Source organism: Saccostrea echinata, unplaced genomic scaffold (genome assembly GCF_033153115.1).
Source record: "Saccostrea echinata isolate AGI-Se365-2 ecotype Australia unplaced genomic scaffold, CSIRO_AGI_Sech_v1 ptg000052l, whole genome shotgun sequence".
NCBI lineage: Eukaryota > Metazoa > Mollusca > Bivalvia > Ostreida > Ostreidae > Saccostrea > Saccostrea echinata.
Genome location: NW_026889801.1, coordinates 8077686 through 8092310, shown reverse-complemented (window position 1 = coordinate 8092310; position 14625 = coordinate 8077686). Strand labels below are relative to the sequence as shown.

The window sequence follows — 14625 nt, the reverse complement described above, 5'->3', positions numbered from 1 at the left end:
ACATATACATGTGATCCATAAAAACATGTACATGGGGACAGTTTTCCAGGGGCTAATTAATTACACTTCATATGCCCATGGCTCACAAATTATGTCAACAAATTACATGTAATTTGCCTAGTAGAGTGCACATGTACCAAAAATACACCTGGGGTCTCCCAAAATTTTGGCTTGTTTTTCCAAGATTTGGGCCTCAGTTGTACCCATACAACCCACCCCCAGGCCCGAGCGAGCAGGATAAAACACCCAGTAGTCTGTAAATCAATGCATGCCCTAATGAAAATTCACCAATTGATATGGGGCCATTCACCTTCCCTCTGAGATACACACCTTCTTCTAAGGCCTACTTCTTTTCAGTGTATTTCCTCTGCAACTGACCATGTGTCTAAGGTTCGCATTTACAACTCTGTATATAAGCGTCATAGTGACACCTACATGTTGCACATCATTTATCTCAGCAAGCACTCTGCTACACTGCAAATGTGTCCCATAATTATTCTAATCATTTTTCTACATAAAATATCACATCAAACAGGGGATATCTCAATTCTTTAAGAAATTTGACCGGGTCTTTAGTACGAAACTATCCCCTGCCACCTGAACAACAAAACCTGCTTGAAAAACATGCAATAAACAAACTAAATTTGATCACATATTTTGTAAGTTTTTCTTTGGGAAAACGTCCATTACATTTTGGGAAAATACAGGCATATTTTCAATTGGGACTGGGGCCGAATTTCGGCCCCAAGTCGGTTCTAAAAAAATCACTGACTGCACATTTTATCTATATACAGAACATCAAATGCTCGTATTTATCCTTTCTTTTCCTGCTGCTAGTACATGTACCCGTTATTGATTTCTTACCTGAAGCCATTTGAATGTGTCTTGTCAGTGACCCGTGATTGTTAAACAATTAAAGTGTAACTCTTATAAAAACAAAATTTTAATTATGAGATTTTTTGCATTCAATCAATACAATTTAAAAATGATTGATATTAATATCAGAAAGAAACACCTTTGAATTATGCTCATAACCATTCCCCAGTTTACATGTATTTATAAAGTTTTATTATTCTTCATTAATTGGTAGTTCCATTTTATGAGATCTGAGATCTTACAAAATTGCAGGTTGAAACTTTACAATTTGGATCCGACATCTTTTAAAGTATGCCAATGCATGTTTGTCGAACAACAAAATTCCTTTGAACAATTAAAAAAGACTGGTTAAGCCTTTCCCTGAGTTTGAACACTGATACGTTAATAAATGAACTGAGCAGATCCAATTTTTTTTTAGCTCATATGAGCCATAGGCTCAAGTGAGCTTTTCTGATCAAAATTTGTCCGTTGTCTGTCGTCGTTGTTGTCATTGTCGTTGTTGTTGTTGTAAACTTTTCACATTTTCATCTTCTTCTCAAGAACCACTGGGCCAAATTCAACCAAACTTGCCACAAAGCATCCTCGGGTAAAGGGGATTCAAGTTTGTTCAAATGAAGGGCCACACCCTCTTTCAAGGGGAGATAATTAGGAATTAGTGAAAAAATAATGGCATCATTTAAAAATCTTCTTCTCAAGAACCACTGGGCCAGGAAAGATGAAACTTATGTGGAAACATCCTCAGGTAGTGTAGATTCAAGTTTGTTCAAATCATGACCCCCGGGGTAGGGTGGGGCCACAATGGATGATCCAAGTTTTACATAGATATATATAGGAAAATATCTTGAAAAAAAATTCTTCTTAAGAACAGTAAAGCCAAGATTGGTCATATTTATATGGAAGCATCCTCAGGTAGTGTAGATTCAAGTTTGTTCAAATCATGACCCCCGGGGGTAGGGTGGGGCCACAATGGGGAATCAAAGTTTTACCCAGAAATATATAGGGAAATATCTTTAAAAATCTTCTTCTTAAGAACGGCAAAGCCAAGATTGTTCATATTTTTATGGCAGCATCCTCAGGTAGTGTAGATTCAAGTTTGTTCAAATCATGACCCCCAGGGGTAGGGTGGGGTCACAATGGGGGATCCAAGTTTTGCATAGAAATATATAGGAAAATATCTTTAAAAATCTTCTTCTTAAGAACAGTGAAGCCAAGATTGGTCATATTTATATGGAAGCATCCTCAGGTAGTGTAGACTCAAGTTTGTTCAAATCATGACCCCCGGGGTAGGGTGGGGCCACAATGGGGGATCCAAGTTTTACATAGAAATATATAGGAAAATATCTTTAAAAATCTCCTTCTTAAGAACAGTAAAGCCATGATTGGTCATATTTATATGGAAGCATCCTCAGATAGTGAAGATTCAAGTTTGTTCAAATCATTATCCCGGAGATAGTTTGGGTCCACAATAGGTGATCAAAGTTTACAGAGGAATATATAAGTCTTTTTCTCAAGAACAGAAAAGCCAATGATTAGTCAAATTGATATGGAGGCGTCTTTGGGTAGTGTAGAATGAAATTTGTTCAAATGAGGGCCCCCGGGGGTAGGGTGGGGCCACAATGGGGGATCAAATTTTTACAAATGAATATATGGGAAAAAAATCTGCTGCTCAAGAACAACAAAGCCATTTGTTATATTGATATGAAAGCATCATCAAGTAGTTTAAAATTCAACACCCCCCTCCTTGTAAACTTTTAAATTCTGTACTGATTTTTGCTTTTTTTTTTCCTAGCCAATGTGCTCAGGTGAGCGATGTGGCCCATGGGCCTCTTGTTTTACATTGAATTTAAGAGTAGCAAATTTTTAACGAACAACCGACTTAACAAATTTTAGTCGATAGTCAATATGATTGAATGATAGTCGAGTACTCGAATATTCATTGACACCCCTAATGAAACCATCAAACAGAGTTCAAAGATACTGTCACATTTTCCGTGTATTATTTGTAAAAAGTACTCTATTAAATAGATGTTTACATGCAGTCAATTTTGAGGATGTAATTACAAAATATAATATAAATAGGGATTAATTAGGAGTTTTTTTTCATGATTTCACAAAGGAAATGCACATAACTTATACATGTAAAAAATTTATTAGGATGGCAATGGTCAACTGGGTAACCATCTAATCAGTCAGAAATATAGTAACCGGTTTAGTATGGGATGACGGGTAATGATTTTCATAACCGGTTAGTCGGTATTTTTTGTATAATATGTAATTTTTAAATAATATACCAGTATACATTTTTTTTTTAAATTACCACTAAGATCATGTAGATAGCATGTGTAAAACTAGTCTCATTCAAGCAGATGCTCGACTGTCTCCATAAACTCCTGCTCGTTGGAGTTTACGGAGACAGACAAGCATCTGCTTGAACAAGATTAGTTTAAAACTGAAAAGTTGCTATTGACTTATTAAATAATTCACAATATACAGCCACTGTGAAAACAAATCCCCATTATTTTGTCATTACAGTAAAACATGCTTATAAGTGCCAGGGACAAATAATTTTGATTCATTATAAATGTATTCATTTTTCAGTTTAGTTTTCAGTATGTTTTAAAACCACAGGGAATGAAAATCACTTCACTATACGCTTCAATTCCTTATTTAAGTCTGTTCGCAGTAAGCGTGTTTTACTGTATAACCCAAATACCACTCTAAGTTTACATACCCAAATCATAAAATATTCTATATTCTAATTTCAAGAACTAATTTTTTACTAAACAATGTTTTACATGGTAATTAATCTAGTTCATTATCTGTAATGGTAGCCTAGTTGTAGGGCATTCATTTTGTAATCAGGAGGCCTGGGCTTGATTCTCATTTGCTGTGTCAAACCTTAGACATAAACATACAGGTAATGAAGGTTCCTTCACCAAGCGCCAAGCATTAGAATGAAAGTCAAAGGTTTTTCAGATGAGACCTTAAAAACCTCACAGTAGATGTTGGGACAATAAAGAACCCTCACTGCTCAATGGGCCTTAGTGCCAAGTATTAAGGTCTAATTGTTTGAAGCCCTTCCCCAGTATGTGGTAATGTCTCTATACTAGGGGTGCAACGATACACTAACCTCACGATACGATACGTATCACGGTATTCAGTTCACGATACGATACGTATCACGATACATAAAAAGGTTAAATAGTCTTTCAAGTTTGTCATCATATTTTTTAAAACTTGACAGGGTTATACAAAATGTTCATATTTTTTAATAATAATTAAAATAAAATTTTGTTAACTTGAATTCGATTGTTAAATAGATCTTTGAGTTGTGTCATTTTAAACCAATGATGAACATTTACAGGGAACTACGGGGACCTTTCCTAATAATCTTCCTTTTAAATTGGAATGAAAAAGGAAGACATTCATTCTTTTATTTACGTAGAAAACCAGTTGTCATATTTCTCGTGTTAATACGTTTTAGTCAACAAGACAGCGAATTTTCATCGAAATACACAGGTGATGGAATATCGTGTATTACCAAAGAATACGTTTAGATCTAAAGGGTTTATCATTTGTCTTAACATCTATAACTTATAATCACATTAAGTCCCTCTCCGTTATAAATCTGAGGTCTGTAAGATGCTGGAAATGAGTTTAACTGCCGTAAATGCATTATCGGCGACCTCACCGGCTCATGTTTTGCGCGGAAGCCATTTTGAAATAGTAAAGAAGGAAATAAGATGGACAAAACGGATAATTCTGGACCGATTGAACCGAACCGCGATATCAGTTTAGCGTATCGTGAATTGAACCGTGGAAAAATATACCGCGATATACCGTCAAACGGTTAATCGTTGCACCCTTACTCTATACAAGAGAAAAATTCTCAAGTAAGATGTAAAACAACATACAATCAATCAAAGTGTCAGTAAGAAGCTGATCCTTACGTCGCAGGTTCGAATCCCACAGCTGGATGTGGAGATAGGTTCCTCAGATGGAACCGTATGAACCGAGGTTCTGTGTCACAGAAGGTGCTGGCATGAAAAAGATCCCTCACTTCCCAAAGGCCATAAGTGTCAAGTACAGGTCTATATTTGCAGGCCTCCACCAGCAAGTGGTGGCATAATAATATGACTAAAAAAAAATTTGAAGGGGCAATAAACAAAACACAAATCAATCCTGCAGTCTTATCACAGAAATAATTCAAACTTTTATGTATAAATATATTTCCAAATTTCTTTTGCAATTTAACTGAGTGACATTTTTGAGATTTTCCAATAATAATACACATTTACTAACTGGGTTCGAGGGCAACATGTGTTTTGTCGGACCCAAGAACCAAACTGTTTGCCTGAGGCCATTAGGCCGAAGGGAAACAGTTTGGTTCAAGGGGTCAGCAAATTGCATTTTACCCCGAGAACACGGTCAATAAATGTTTTATATCTTTTACTTTCTTTTTTTGTTTGACATACATGTATTTTGTAGTGGCTTCCGTGATGTAAATTTCCTCTTACCAGCACTGAGGTAAAACTCTGTCAATTCCGTAACTTTCGAACACCAACGAATGCAAATGAGATTTAACTAATCCCGCGCATACTGTAATATGTAAGCAGTCCAATGATCTCATCGACAGGTTCAATATCTCACTTTGCGGTTCAACATAGATTTTTTATGATTGCTCATAAAACCTTGGAAATGTTAGACATTTTGAGTGTACACTGGTATAGATTTATATAAGAACAAATTTTTAAAGGTATAACAAATTATATTATTATACTTCTGTTAAAATGTTTCCTATATAAAGTTAAGAAGGTAAAATAACTATTTTTATAGTCTCAAAATTTCCACACATAGCAAAGCTATACCCCGGGGTATAGTTTTTGCTATCCACCCCTCGGAAAATTTTCATGCAATTTTCGCCGCCAATTTTGATTTCCTGTAATCAATCTATAGACTTATGATGTCATCCTGACTTCAGTAGCATTGTGACGTCATCAGGATTTCAGTTCATTCTAGCAGTGTTATCTTATTCCAAATACTTGTTCAGAACTTTTATAAATCGTTTTTTTTCTTCATGATTTTACTATCGTACTGTAGTATCGGGTAAATCCAACACTCAGAAATTATGATATACATCAGTATAATAAAACGCTTATCCACTGGCTGTGAGTGGGATAGCTCTTTCATCAAACCCTTGACAGGAACTATTCCCCTCGGGCAAGCCCTCGGGGAATTCCCTAATGTAGATTTTCCAAAGGGTTTTGAAAAGTTTTGGAATTCCATGGAATTCCAAACATTTCCATACAAGAGTCTAAAAGTGTTTTTGGAAGTTTTTGGAATCTTTTGGAATTTGAATAACAAATTTGGACTTAGACATTTTGAGGTTTGGAAAGTTGTGGAATTCTATGGAAAAGCTGATAAAATGAGAAACTTAGACATTTTCTGCTCTGGAAAGCTGTGGAAAATAACTTAGAATTTTTTCTTAAACTGTCGGCTCATAGTACAATTACGTCGGGATCGATGTCGGGCTCGATGAACAATTAATTTAAACTACAGCCCGCCAAAATTCAACAATTCGGCTGCCATGTTGTATTGTTGGACAGAAGGAAAGAGAGTGTCACGAAGAAGGGACCTGCTGTTATTATTAGCTTGGAATGGAATTTGTATTTTGACAAAAGATGCAGACATTTTAAGACCCGGTAGGTACAATGTACAGTAATCAGTATTTTATGTGTTCTTGAAGTTGAATGGATAATTGACTGTTCCTCAGTCTGGGCACCACACACATAGAATGCCCGACGATGAAACCATTAGGGCGAGTTTCATTTCTTTAATAATTATTGTACAACTCTAAACATCTCTTATCAAAATATGTTTGAACAATGTGTGGATTTCAACCCGAATTTCCTCCGTTCGTACATGTCCTTAGACCTCGCTATATATGCTAGTGGCACGTTGCCAATTGCGCCACGACAGTCCATGTTACATCGTACACAGACATCATAACACTATTAGTGTCTCCAATATGTTGCAACATGCAACATCTAAATTGGCTATCTTTACCATGTTTACAACAAAGAAAAAAACGTGTAGACGGTGGTAGACAAATAATGCTCTATAAGCTGTCTATATGATATAAAGTTGTGCACAACTTAGTTGCGGTAGACCCAAGCCTCTATTTAGTTTCACAGACTACCACCAACAAAGGCATTTCAAGTCTTCCTTACTTTCAGACCTTTAGTACTTGCACAGATAATTTAAATATAGTCCCCCCCCCCATTATGGAAATTTATTTCTCTTCCATGCTCAGTGGTGTCGGCAGCCTCTTTGGGGCCAGTTCAGAACTCTGGTCCGAATTATTAGCTAATAACATTCCTTAGTATATGTACTACTTACATTTACAGAGTACATTGTAAATAATTGTATCTATTTTTTAATGCATGTTCATGATCATTCACAGCACTTACTTTTATTATTTTATAGCTGAAGTACTCGATTTGCACAGCACCTGCATATAATCATCAAGTTTGATGAAATGTCCTAATATATAGATGTAGATGCTAAGTCATTCAGTCACCTAGCTTGTGAGAATGGTGAGAGCCTGCTCAAATTATCATTCAGCACAAATAAACTAACATTGTTTTTATTAATTAATGTTTTATAGCGTAAGATTTGTTTTATTGAGCAAGTAACAAGAGGTTTATATTCTTAATTCCTTAATAATGCATAACAATTATAACTTTTGACAGGTAATCTAAACATGCTAAATGCTACATGCATAATCATTTTACATTTTATTTAAGTATAAATATTAAAAATGACTATACTCTATGACATAAAATCATGCATGCATTATTTACAGGAATGCTCACAAAAAGGACAAGAGCGAGAGAGCTGTATGGAAATTTATACAAAGGTAAGATTTTTTAATCATTTTCCTAATCAATAAAATCAAAAGAATTGAAATTATGTGTTTATCAATGTTAGCCAGGCATTGAGAAAAGTTATTATGAACCTTAGACTCCACTCTTTCAAATATATTTTAGTTATTTTAAGAAGTTGTTGCTTTTAACTTGTTTCCTATGTCAGTTCTCTGTCCTGTTCACAAGTTTTTACCTACGCCTTGTCAATGTCATTCATCATATTCTTACACAAACCTATAACCTTAGTCGCAGATATAAATTTCCAGAAATAAAGAAGCACATGTATACATGTACTAATATATTATCTTACTCAATACTGAATTGTTGAGGCATGGAAGTTACATGTATTTATAACAGTTTATTTAATATTTTCTTAATTTTTCAAAAATAAAGTATATGTACATGTATTTGCATGTTTGAAGCCTAGAACAAATGTATTCTATATATTCACTTTATATTATTTGCTTTGTCTATATTTTTGTTACATTGTAAATTAACCAATGTGCATTTAAAGCAATTACATATGCCTATAAATTCGTCTTTTCCTCTTTTCAAGGGTCAGTTAACGGAGTAAGCTGATATGGAGGATAATATATCAAAGGCAGCATAGGCGTCCAAACTCCTGTTCAAGGTGCTTTTAATCAGAAGCTTAAGAGACAAAAGACGAGCCATTGACAAGGCAAAACTGAATGTTTTATATGGTATATAAATTATATTTACTAATGTACTTTTTTTCATACCTTAACTTTATTTGCTGAATGTTTTTAAGGGTACATAGTTTATGTAATTTACAATGTTCTCTCTCATATTCAAGGTTAATTAACTTAGACACAATCATGTCTCTTTATTTTTTTTTAATTTCACAACTTCCATTAGTTTAAAAAGAAATCAATCCTAATCTGAACAAAAAATTACAAGATAATAAATTCCTATTCTACAGTATTAAACTGATCTGCCAGGTTGAAAGAACCAATTGTCTTATATAGCTTTAGTTTATTATTTGTCATATATTTATACATGAGATAGATATCAAACATCTTTATGGTAATCTTTTCTTTCAGAAATTGAGCAAGAAAAGTTTGAAGTGTCTTTGGGAATGATCAACATCAAACTTGCTGAGCTTTTGAAGCCGTCGTACCAAAAGTGAATCCATTCGTGACACCAATTATCTGACCACCCTCTAACAGAACCAGTGAGGAAGTGATTCTAGCCAATACTTCAGAAGTTTAGGACCCTCAATAATTAGGATCTTGGGGCATGTTGGGGAAAAAAATAGCATGTGTTGATTTTATGGGATCTTTCAAATATAGTTGTGTAGTAGATATTTGTGTACTTAATGCATATGTTTGTCAATCTAGTCATTAACTTTGTATGGTAAATGTATATGGACCACTGGAAGATCATTGTAACTGTATACAAATGTTGCAAATATACCCTGTTAAGGCTTTAGTGACCTTTCCCAAGGTCATTCAATGAAGCAAAAGGTCATAATTAATGTTTTTTTTAAAAATCTATTTTGTTTTATTATTAAAAAATGTCATATGTTTGAGATTACTCTAGGTACAAAGGATTTTCTTTAACCAAAAGTCATTTGTTTCTCATGCAGACCGTAATTTACTACATGTACATGCATGTATATTATAATAATTCTCATTAATTAAACCAAGGTGATCATCCAGTAATGATATTTTTCTGTGGATTTTTAACATTGTTTAAATAATCTTTGATGTAAAATACTTTCATTGATAATACTTTTTAAATTTTGTGCTTTCATTATACATAGAAGTGTGTATGCAATATTTGTCCCCAAACACATTGTAAAGCAAAAATGATTTTTTATTTTGAAAATATAGATTTGATTTATGAAAAATTGTGATGTAGTCATTTTTTTTTTTGTAATTATTTGGTCCTTAAATTATTTTGATTATTCCAGTTTTTGTATTTTCCTGGAATTCCTTGGATTTCCGTGGAATTCCATAGATTTCCAAATATCCTGGAATTCCACGGATTTCCAGCTATTTCCGCAAATTTCTATTCTGGCATTGTTCCGCTCTTTTCCAGGCTAGATTTGAAATTCCATACCATTCCAAAAAAGTTCCGTCCCAATACTCTCGAGAATTCCTCGGAATTCCATGGAACACTTTTTCCATGGAATTCCACGGAATTTGTTATGGAATTCCACGGATCTTACGGAAAATCTACATTAGGGTAGTTCCTGTCGCGGGTTTGATAAAAGAGCTATCCCACTCACAGCCAGTGGATAAGTGTATAATATTAATTAAGGCCCTAGTTATAACAGCTATTCATACTTGTTGAAGAATATATAACAATAATTATCATGTTTGTATATGTAGTATGTTAGATAGTGTATTGTTGAATTTTTGCATTTTTTTGTTTCAATAAAAAAAAATAAGTCTTGGTGAAATTACATGCTCTCGTGCATTTAAATATAAGGTAAAGCAATGGGGATTTGACAATGTCATGTCAGGGCTAACAGACAGAGACTGAACCATAAAATAGATAACATACATCAGTGTTTGTGCGTACATTTATACATTTGCTGGCATATACATGTAAACATCAGTGCTGTAAGCAGCTGTTAAATTTTAGATAAGAAAAATTCTAACCTTCATTTCCATGGTGCACGCCAATCATATATTAAAATGTCACCGTGAACTCTTTCATCACTCGCTACATTTATCACAGAAAACTCCGACACAAGACTGTTCATCGCTGTTAATGTGGTCGTCAGAATTTCCTCGTAAACAATTTGCGCAAGAATATATATATCCCTTTAAAACTAATGCTCCCTGTACGTAACCAAGGATTTTATGTGCTTCGAAGATGTGGATTAAATCTGCATGTCTACATACGGCTCGTACGTTAAGAAAATGTACAACTGTCAACTTCACATATTTTCTTCTCATTTTCAGTTTTTCTGTCTGTAATTCCGACTTGCATGGCTACTTCCGGAGACGTACTAAAGACTTGATATACTAAAGACCTGATATTCGACCTGATGATTTTTCAAAAAATAAAATAATCAGATTGAGTGTTAGACATGATTTATTTTTAAAAATTATTGATTATGAAGCATTATGCTATACTAAACTACACTTTTTTTTAAATATTTGCCAACAAAGCATCAGATCAAATCACGTTTTTCGTATATCGGGTCTTTAGTGTCGTCTTCCCACAATGCCGCTCGTGATTGTTTACATCCAAGTTACAAACAAGAGGCCCCGATTAAGACTCTTTCTATACGGATGCATTTGTAAATGTTGATTTACCTTTACTTGTGTAAATAACTTGCATTTATAAACGATTTGAATAACAGAAAACAGAGAAATCGAATCAAAACAATTTATTTAAAACACAACAACTATCTAAAACCGTACAAGCATGTGTTACGATGCCCTAAAAGGCGTGGCTGGTTTGTAGACAACTTGTTCCTGTACGATTCTCGAATAATTATTATATAAAATAGAATAAAATATAGCACGGAGCTTGTTTCTCTTTATACCACATGACAAGATTTGATATGTTAGAAATTATGTCATTCAAACTTTTTCATAATATTTTAATATTTTTAGCTATCCAAAAATACTTTTATGACCTGCTGTCCCCTGAATATAGGGGCCAGCCCCTTTTTCTTGATGTTGTCTGAAAGCTCTCGTAATTACACACAACTTTTATTCTATATGTCTTACCAAATTTTTATCAGTTTAAAAGTTATTAAACAAATAGCAGCAAAATTTCATGGAAAAATAATTCTTAAAACTTGCCGTCACATAGCTTCCGAACTTAAAAAAAATAGCCTACAATTTTAATGTTCTGCGCATCTGCAATGTATTAGTTACAAGTTCTCCAGTTTTCATGCAAATATCATGTGTCGTTATTGAGAATTCTACTGGACAAGAGACCCTCCAAATATCGATTAAAGGGCAATAACTCATGAACGGGGGTATATATCAAAAATTTGAAAAAACCGTTTTTAGACAATAATACATTGTATCTACCCTGAAAGTTTCATAGCAATCGGACAAAAGGTCTCCGAGAAATCGCCTGCTGAAAATCGGCGGGAAAAAAAAATAAAATAATAATAAGAAACAGTAGAATAACAGTAGGGTCTTCCGAAGGAAGCTCGGAAGACCCTAATAATAATAATAACTAGATGATATCTCGTTGCGAGCAACGAGTAGGTCTTCCGTCCGATTTTTCGATAAGATGAGATATGATTTTGACTATGATCTTTGTTAAAAGATAATAATATATACAGACTTCCCTAATTAGATTTCAATCCTTTGATTTATATACATTATCAAAGAGCTATCGATGAATTGCTTTTGGCCCCTCTGATCCCCTAGTTTGAGGGGTCAGCCCCTTTTTCTTGACATCAAATGAAAGATTTTGTGATTTTGAAGACTTTTTGTTAAACAACTATTCAGAGATTTCCTTTGCATGGTTGTGGAGATATGCTGAATGGAAATATTTAGGGGCCACCCCTCCAAGTCCTTAATGGGACCGTTTGACAAAAGTTGAAAGGGTGCATATTGTTTAGAACATTATTCTGACCATCTTTTGTTCAGTATTGCTTATCAAAATATTCCCCCTTTTCGAGATATAAAGCATCAAAGATTTAGGATTCTGGCCCCTTGTGACCCCTTATTACGTAACATAGGATCAGAATCTTATCATATATTGATGTAAATCCTTAAGATAAGCATCTTTGCTTCAGTAATGTATTACAAATTATTGATCGTTAAAGAGTTATAGGTTGAAGACTTTTGGCCCCTCTGAGCCCCTAATTTGAGGGGTCAGCCCCTTTTTCTTGATATCAAATAAAAGGTCTGTGATTTTGAAGACTTTTTGTTCAACAACTATTCAGAGATTTCTTTTCGTTGTGGAGATATGCTGAATAAAAATATTTAGGGGCCACCCCTCCAAGTCCTTAATGGGGCCGTTTGACAAAAATTGAAAGGGTGCATATTGTTTAGAATATTATTCTGACCATCTTTTGTTCAGTATTGCTTATCAAAATATTCTCCCATTTCGAGATATAAAGCGTCAAAGATTTAGCATTCTGGCCCCTTGTGACCCCTTATTACGTAACATAGGATCAGAATCTTATCATATATTGATGTAAATCGTTAAGATAAGCATCTTTGCTTCAGTAATGAATTTCAAATTATTGATCGTGAAAGAGTTAACGATGAAAGAATTTTGGCCCCTCTGAGCCCCTAATTTGAGGGGTAAGCCCCTTTTTCTTGATATCAAATAAAAGGTCTTGTGATTTTGAAGACTTTTTGTTCAACAACTATTCAGAGATTTCTTTTCGTTATGGAGATATGCTGAATGGAAATATTTAGGGGCCACCCCTCCGAGTCCTTAATGGGGCCGTTTGACAAAAATTGAAAGGGTGCATATTGTTTAGAACATTATTCTGACCATCTTTTGTTCAGTATTGCTTATCAAAATATTCCCCCTTTTCGAGATATAAAGCATCAAAGATTTAGGATTCTGGCCCCTTGTGACCCCTTATTATGTAACATATGATCAAAATCTTATCATATATTGATGTTAATCGTTAAGATAAGCATCTTTGCTTAAATAATGTATTACAAATTATTGATCGTTAAAGAGTTAACGATGAAAGACTTTTGGCGCCTCTGAGACCCTAATTTGAGGGGTCAGCCCCTTTTTCTTGATATCCAATGAAAGGTCGTATCATTCTGCACAACTTTTCTTCTATATGTTTTAACAAATTCTTAACATGTATGAAGATATGAAAGAAAAGGTGTAAAATTTTGTGAGATGTTTCTGAGACATTTTTTGAGCCCTACCGAGCTTCGGCGCCTTTTGCGCTAGAGAGATTTGGACACCTGCCTGCAAATTTACAAACCTTCTCCTACCTTTACTGAAAATCTTGACTCAATATCTTAAGTCGTTTCGGAGGAGTTTCCAGGACAAGCCGACCCTCTGAAAATCAGAAAATCCTAAATATCTCGAGATGGAAAGTGACGTCATCAACGAAAAAAAATTTCCAATAAGGTTCAGATCAATACCTATCAGATCTGAAAGTTTCATGAAAATCGGCCAAGACGTTACCGAGAACTTGCGTGCACAAAATCGGTAAGAATAATAATAATACATATGTAACTAGATGAGATCTCGTTGCGAGCAACGAGTAGGTCTTCCGTCCGATTTTTCGATAAGATGAGATATGATTTTGACTATGATCTTTGTTAAAAGATAATAATATATAAAGACTTCCCTAATTAGATTTCAATCCTTGGATTTATATACATTATCAAAGAGCTATCGATGAATTGCTTTTGGCCCCTCTGAACCCCTAGTTTGAGGGGTCAGCCCCTTTTTCTTGATATCAATTGAAAGGTCTTGTGATTTTGAAAACGTTTTGTTCAACAACTATTCAGAGATTTCTTTTCGTTGTGGAAATATGCTGAATGGAAATATTTAGGGGCCACCCTTCCAAGTCCTTAATGGGGCCGTTTGACAAAAATTGAAAGGGTGCATATTGTTTAGAACATTATTCTGACCATATTTTGTTCAGTATTGCTTTTCAAAATATTCCCCCTTTTCGAGATATAAAACATCAAAAATTTAGCATTCTGGCCCCTTGTGACCCCTTATTACATAAAATATGATCAGAATCTTATCATATATTGTTGTAAATCGTTAAGATTAGCATCTTTGCTTCAGTAATGTATTACAAATTATTGATCGTTAAAGAGTTATAGGTTGAAAACTTTTGGCCCCTCTGAGCCCCTAATTTGAGGGGTCAGCCCCTTTTTCTTGATAT

The 14625-nt window shown here is 34.4% G+C and overlaps 1 long non-coding RNA gene across 1 annotated transcript; it reads left to right on the top strand.

The window, feature by feature from the left end:
* The first annotated feature begins 6504 nt into the window (after nucleotides 1-6504).
* LOC133204076 (uncharacterized) lies at nucleotides 6505-9521 on the top strand. The gene is made up of 5 exons (XR_009723532.1): nucleotides 6505-6578; nucleotides 7363-7472; nucleotides 7742-7795; nucleotides 8359-8503; nucleotides 8864-9521. It is a non-coding gene; the product is annotated as an uncharacterized LOC133204076 (long non-coding RNA).
* Nucleotides 9522-14625: the final 5104 nt, after the last annotated feature.